This window comes from Bacillus rossius, unplaced genomic scaffold (assembly GCF_032445375.1).
Source record: "Bacillus rossius redtenbacheri isolate Brsri unplaced genomic scaffold, Brsri_v3 Brsri_v3_scf36, whole genome shotgun sequence".
NCBI classification, from domain to species: domain Eukaryota; kingdom Metazoa; phylum Arthropoda; class Insecta; order Phasmatodea; family Bacillidae; genus Bacillus; species Bacillus rossius.
Window position 1 is genome coordinate 15,001 of NW_026962546.1, and position 7,848 is coordinate 22,848.

At 37.8% G+C, this 7,848-nt stretch overlaps 1 non-coding gene across 1 annotated transcript; it reads right to left on the bottom strand.

Moving 5' to 3' along the window:
- Window positions 1-4,971: 4,971 nt before the first annotated feature.
- Window positions 4,972-5,090, bottom strand: LOC134544315 (5S ribosomal RNA). Its single transcript, XR_010077669.1, has one exon. It is a non-coding gene; the product is annotated as a 5S ribosomal RNA (ribosomal RNA).
- Window positions 5,091-7,848: the final 2,758 nt, after the last annotated feature.

Genomic DNA, 7,848 nt, shown 5'->3' on the forward strand with positions numbered 1-7,848 from the left:
GGACACCAATTTGTGCGCCATCCACGCCAAGAGGGTCACCATCATGCCCAAGGACATCCAGCTTGCCCGGCGTATCCGTGGCGAGCGTGCTTGAGTTCCTTGCCATTTTTTTTGCAAGGGGGAAAAAAAAAACAGCCCTTATTAGGGCTAAAAATAACTGTCAAATTTGAAAGGAAAACAGTTGTCTGGCTTTTTGTACCTATTAGCTGTCGTTGACCTTTACCCAGCCAATAATATATTACATTAATAAGAATTTGGAAAAACACAGTTATAGTGTCTGTGTTTTGAGGTGGTTGTTTATATTGTACACAAAAGATTTGCACACAATGCAATGTATTCTGCATAGGAAATAAAAACTCTTCAAACAGTGCCTGTCTGCAGTAGCAGCACCATCAGCAGCAGCAGCAGCAGCAGCAGCAGCAGCAGCAGCAGCAGCAGCAGCAGCAGCAGCAGCAGCAGCAGCATAAAGTTCACCATTAATACCCTGAGACCTAATCCTTACAAAAAAAATATGTGTGTGTGTGTGTGTATATATGTGTATATATATATATATATGCTGAAATAAGAGTGAGATGTTTGTAAGACGTTTTCCTGCTTAAAAACTTTAAATAATTTTGCACCTAAACTATACACACAATGTAATTGATAAATTTCTTTATTTATTTATTTATTTCCCCCGCTTCAAATACCATAAGAAATTTTTTAACCAGAATTTTACCTAACGGCAGAGGTGTGGCTATAGGAGGCAATGATTGCAACAACTGATACCTTCATGACTAGTATTGTTGGCCCTTAGAAGGGCCGATAAGGTGGTACAGTGCCACAGAAAGTGCCAGCGGTCCTGCTGGCATCTTCATTTCCGCTTTGGGGCTGCTTTCTTGGGCGACTTGCTCTTTGGGGCAACCTTCTTTGGCTTTGGAGCACGGGGTTTCTTCGTGGGAGGTTTGGACACCTTTTTTGCCTTTGAAGGTGCCTTCTTGGGCTTGGGGGTTGCAGCTGCTGCCTTTTTTTTCTTTTCTGCTGTAGGCGGAGTCTTCTTGACTGGTTTCTTGCCCACCGCTGCCTTCTTGGCTACGGATCGCTTCTTTTCCTTAGGGGCAGCTGCACCACGCTTGCCGCTTGGAGCCTTGGGCTGGTCCGGAGCACCGGTGGTCCCTGAAGCCAGCTTGAAGGAGCCAGACGCACCCTTGCCTTTGGTTTGGACAAGCTCGCCGCTAGCCACTGCTGCCTTCAAGTATTTCTTGATGAAAGGTGCCAGCTTTTCCGCATCTACTTTGTAGGTAGAGGCGACGTATTTCTTGATGGCTTGCAGTGATGAGCCGCCCCTTTCCTTGAGGCTCTTGATCGCAGAGGCCACCATTTCAGATGTGCGCGGGTGCGCGGGCTTGGCTCGTGGCTTCTTCGACGCAGCCTTGCCTTTCTTCGGGGAAGCTGCCTGTGATGGGGCAACAGCTGGTGCTGCAGTCGCTGCTGCGGTATCTGCCATGACGAGACTGATCTTACAGAATGCAAGAGCAAAGTGAAAATAAAATTTTTCTCTCTGCAAATATCTGGTTACCCAATTTTCTGGTTGCGGACGGTTCAGAAAATTCTCGATGCCTTGCTCACGTAGGGAGCAGCGCACTTTGGACAGCGAAAGTAATGTAGGGCTTCTTTAGCACTGATTTTTCAATGTTTTCTAAATGTCAGCAGTCTACGATGACATAATGGGCAGTTCCACTAATAGTGTAATTTTTTTATGGCAGCTGCACTGTTTAATTTGCACTGCGAGCTGTTTAAATTTACTGCTACACCAAACAGGGAACTTTTCATTTGCAGATGTTATTCAAGGAATCAAATACGTAATTTGTGCTGGAATCACTTGAAAATGGTTAAATTAACTTAGGTATACTTTAGTGTATAGTATGCTGAAAATGTGGAGATAATTTCATGAAGGCTGTTTGCTGTGGAAGCACTAGCAAATCACCTTGTTCAGTGCCACCTGGAATGGCTTTCTTCGTGCACCTCCAAGGATGATGTGATTATTATTGTGAGTAAATTTTGTTTACATTTTCATTGTGTGAATAATAAAACTTTTAACTGTACACACAACAAGCATTTCACTTGGATCTGATGCATTCTCAAGAGTGCAGTTTCTGTTTAGCTTTTAAAACTGGCTGCCCTTCAATTCACTCAAGGTGCAGATGCAAGTTGCTGATGAAGTATTCCACACACATGCTACATTGGAGAAATATTTTAATAAAAATTAAAACTCTTGCAGGATTTCGAATAAAAACTATCCTATTTATCCCTTCTATGTTTTGGTACTGCGAAATTGAGAGAGGTAAGTAAGTTGTGAGGTTATTTTTACTTGCTTGCATGTGAGGTTAGCAGAGCAAAAATATTTTTGAAATTGCAGATACATGGTCACTTTATTTCGTTGCAAACATTTATAAGCTCGTAATCTTATTTAAAGTCTCCATACTTAATGCGTTTGGAAAACCTTCTTTCTCTCAATTTTACAATGGAACAAAATTTTACTTGTATGTGTACATTAATTCCATCTCTAAATGATGTAGGTTTACGCACCGAGATCAGGTACATTGTAGAGAGAAAAACACACGAGTACCTGCTTATTTTGAAGTTTTAATGAGTATATTAAAAAAAAAAAAAAAAAACGATAAAAATATAATTGAAAAAGTATATTATTCACGTATTTTTGAGGATGAGGGGAGGGGGTGTTTTTGTCCGATGGTCGTTTATCTTTAAAGAAATTTCCGTTGGACCTGTGCGTTCTTGCTCTGCCAATTCTCGAAAAATGAAATATTTTAAGTCGTCTTTTATGTGCTAACTTCATTATATTTGGCTGCATTCGTATTTTTATTAGTTTTGAAACATTCATGTCACGGAAAATAATCATAAACCAGGACAAAAACGTTTTGACTAAATGTTCTAGGTTGGTTGTAAAACATTTTCTTATTTTATTTCACATCGGAAACATCTGTTAAGTTGTAAGCTTTGTAATGAATGCGACAGTCACTTGTTCGCTGAAGTGTTTGTTTAAGAAATTAGTATTGTAAATTTGTTTATGGTCTTGTTAAATGAAATTTTAAGTGAAATCATTTGGGAAAACAGAGGCTACAGGAATTTTCAACACAACTTGATGACCGACGTTGTGACTAGTGTGGGAGTGTGTGCTCGTGTAAATATCAATTTTTCTTACTCCTCGTGCCGGTCAACAGGAAAACAGCGAGTGTGTTATCTCATCGCGGGCGTGTGATTGCGTGTGGTAAATTGTGCTAGGTTAATTACCGCAAAACTCCACTGTGTGCAAATATGTAGTGTGTCGCTGTATGCAAATATTTGGTATGTCTTTTTTTTTTTTTTTTTTTTTTCAGGCAATACACACTTTGAATTTTACACAATTTCGATGCTGCAACCTAAGTGTATACATGCGAATAGGATTGCTTAAATGAAAAAGTAAAGTAGGAGGTAAGTGCAAATGTTTCCAGGAGGTTATGCACACACAATCTATTTTATGAATTAATAGTTATTATCTAAGAAAATGATAGAAGATTATAAATAATGTGTGCAGAATAATACAGAATTTGCATGTTACACAAAAAAAAATATATATATATATTCCAAATATTGTTAGCAAAATGCACCTAGATTAGTGAGCTGGATTTTTTTTTTTTTTTTGTATTTTTGTTCTGTTGATCCCACGTGGAGTCAAGGCTCCGGGATATAGAACATGTATGTGCAGACAATTAATATTTACATGATGCAAGTTACCAAGAAAAAAAATTTCAAAAAAAAAAAATACATAACATGTTACACAATTTAACTTTATGCAAAACATGAAGCAGCTGTTATCACAAGTCCATTCAACAAATTAACAGTTCAATTTCTCTATTATCAATCAAATTAAAGAATAGCTTCAGAGGGTAGGTAGGATATTCTAGAAGAATTTTTTTTACTGTTTTTTTTTTTAATACTGGTAAATTGTTTTAGTTATTTTCTGTGATATTAAGTTGTAAAGTTTTACTCCCAAGTAATTTAGTCCATTTTCAAATCGCCTAGTGTTATGTTCAACTATCCTCAATTTACTAGCATTTCTGGTGTTATACCTATGTGCGAATATCTAAAAAAAAAAAAAAAAAAAAAAAATAATAATTTTTTTTTTCTTCTTTTTCTTAAGAATGAATAAAAAGTTTCTAGAACGTATTCATTTATGGCAGTCAGGACTTTAAGTTTTTTGAATTTTGGTCTGCAGTTAGATGATTTTTTATCTTTTGTTATTATTCTAATAGCTCCTTTTTTTTTTTTTTTCCCCCAATGTTATATGGCAGAAAGAGTAGAGCTATGGCTACTGTGACATCATGCATTGATGGGAAGGTTATTGTTGGATAACAAAAATTTAGATGATATAATTTTTATTTTTTTCCATACACAACACATTGCAGGTACAATTTTACAGGTTACAGCTGTACCACCTCTAGTATTGCTGCCGACCATCCAACAAATGAGCACACTAAACAGGCATTGATGACATTGTTATCAACGTCTTTTTGAATCTCTCATTATTATACATAACTGCCCACTGAAACAGAGAAACTTCAAAATAGGTGTGTGTGTGTGTGTTTATATATATATATATATATATATATATACATATATACATACATACATACATACATACATACATACATACATACATATACACTTATCTATTTATTTTTTCACTTTGAATTTTGTATGAGGTATACACATGCAAAGATTCACAGCTGCTGCTGGGTGGGTGAGTGAGTGAGTGATTGAGTGAGTGATTGATTGATTGATTGATTGATTGATTGATTGAGAGAGAGTGAGTGTGTGTGTGTGTGTGTGTTAGGGGGGGGGGGGGGAAAATGTGGTGATTGTGGGGGAAAAAAAAATTTAAAATTGAAATTTTTAAAAAAAAATTTTTTTCTGTAGGGTGCAAAATAGTAGTGCCAACGGCACGTGGTGTTCCCAAGCGGTCACCCATCTAAGTACTAACCACGCTCGACGATGCTTAACTTCGGTGTTCGGACGAGAACCGGTGTGTTCATCGTGATATGGCCGTTGGCAATGATATAGATGTTTTTTTTTTTGCAGTTTGTATTTGCCACTCGAAATAGCTATACCAGGTGTGATTGTTACAAACAACAGGAGAAATCGTGTAATGAACACTCTTTTACTTCCCCCCCCCCCCCCTCCCCACACACAACACCCACCACCCTCACCATCCCAACCACCAAAGCCCTCTTCAAAATACACTCTCACACACACAAACAAACCCACACTCTATAACTGATGAACATTACCATAACTTCTTAAAGCCATTAGATAATATTTAACTCAAGAAAGGTATTGTGATATGTTTAAAGAAAGAAAGGTGAAACCTTTAACTTTACCAGCAGGTATTAGTATCACTGAGGTATCTTCTAGGTTGTAGCAGCAATAGTAGTAATAATAATAAAATTAAATAAGGTAATAAAAAAGAAAAGTTATACATGTGATCAAATCATGAATGTATAAAACTGGAATGAATTTAAATTTTTTTTATTTTTCTTCATAGGCTGTTTTGAAATTGATGAGTAAGTGCCTCTTCTTTTAAATTTTTTAATGCTGAACACTGTTACATAAGAGATGAATGTTTAGAAAATTTAAAAAAAAAAAAAAGCTAGCCCAGCCCCCTCCCCCCCTCACACAAAATCCAAACAAAAAAAAAAACACCCTCCTTCAAAACATCACATAATCATCCAGCCAGCAGTGCAGACGAGAAATTTGCACTCGGGGCCGCCATTTTGACGATAAATTCTTGCATGGCACACCAAAGGTAGGAAAGAATTTAAAAAAATAAAAATAATGGGCGAGCACCCTCGCGTCTGCCTGTAGAAAATGAAGTTAAAAGTAACATAACCTAAAGACAGGCACACACTAGGGTGCTCCCAGGCGGTTGAGAAATTTTTTCCCGCCAAAAGACTTATATATATTATTTATTTTACTGTTTTTGGCAGGGGGCTATGTCGGTCTGTGTGCAAAGTAGTTCCTACTCCCGCCGCCAGGAGCGCGCGCGGTGGGTAGCGATGTTGTTTTTTCTGCTTTCATTTGTTTATTATTTAGAGGGTTAATGCTATGTAAATGTACGCAAGTTTGGTTATGTGTCGGTAGTTGTGCGAGATTTAATTTCCGAAACGAAATTTGACTTTCATCGGCCTGCATTTCTCACTTATTCGGAAAATACATGTGTGTTTATGTATGTATAATAATCGAGTGATTTTGTAATAATTTGGAAGTTTTGTTTGCGTGTGCGATGTGGGGAAGAAAAGGTGTGCACACGAGTCCTAGGGCTATATTTTTTTTTATTGCGAAATATTTACTTCATGTGGTGAAAAATTTTAAATTATTTGTGATGCAAGTGAAATTTTTTTTTTTTTTTCAGTTGGGTGATGTGTTTGTCCTCGTTTGTGTGCAAGGAAGCAAACATGCTGAAGGTAAGGGGCCATAAATGACACTTTAAAATATTAGTTTACCATTAATTTTGGTTAAATATTAAATTGCCATATAAGTAAAATCATGTCAACTGTTGTATTCCACCCAGTATAAGCTGTTAGTAATGGGTACTTAATATAAATAGAATAAATGTAAGCATTTTCGTCTGCATGAAAATTCACTTTTTTTTTGGATCCATTTGTACTGTGGGTAGTTAAATAGTACATTATGTTGTTTTTACTTCGAAGTACAAAACATCTTGTGCATGATTGCAAATTCAAACGCAGTTAAGCATAATATGAATTCGAATTATGTGTGTGTGTGTGTGTGTGTGTGTATATATATATATTTTTTTTTTTTTTTTTTTTTTTACTGTGTCCAGTTTTAGCACAAATGGAATTATTTTCAAAGTGAATCGATGCAACTGGTCTTTGCCATTAATATTGATATATGATCTAACTAAATTAAATAGAAAGGATTTTTTTATTTATTTTTTTATATATATAAATATATTTGTAGCAATGTACTAATGACCACAGAAGTAAGCAAAAAAAAAAATATATATATATATATCTCAGCCAGTAAACCATGCGTCTTAAAGACTTTTTTTAATGAAAATATTTCTGCCTTGGTTAAGCTTACATTTACTATCATAGGGATTGAGGGAATTGTAGAACAGCAGCAGAAGCATTTCCTTTCATGATCATGTTCTTGGTCCTGAAAAGGACCGTTTATGTAAGCATGTGCACACCAGACCTGCTCACTTGGAGCTGGTGTATTTGGTGACAGCCTTGGTGCCCTCGCTGACAGCGTGCTTGGCCAGCTCCCCGGGCAGCAGCAGTCTCACGGCCGTCTGTATCTCGCGGCTGGTGATGGTGGAGCGCTTGTTGTAGTGGGCGAGGCGGCTGGCCTCTGCCGCGATGCGCTCGAAAATGTCGTTCACGAAACTGTTCATGATGCTCATGGCCTTAGATGATATGCCAGTGTCCGGATGAACTTGCTTCAACACTTTGTAGATGTAGATTGCGTAGCTTTCCTTCCTCTTGCGCTTCTTTTTCTTGTCGCCCTTCGAGATGTTTTTCTGGGCCTTGCCCGCCTTTTTGGCTGCCTTACCGCTCGTCTTGGGGGGCATCGTAGGTCTGAGCTGTGCCGCTGTCGCTAGATGAGTGAGACGGGAACTGAATTTTTTTCGTGAAAAGTTTTCTTGGCTTCTTGTTGCGCGACCAATCGGAGCGCTCCGCGGCTCGTGATTGGTCGCGCTCCGCGGAGGGACGTGTAACAAAAGTAATTTCCAGCGGCCGGGGCGCCACTTTCTCGTAGGTTGCGGACCAGTGTACAGCCTATAACTCA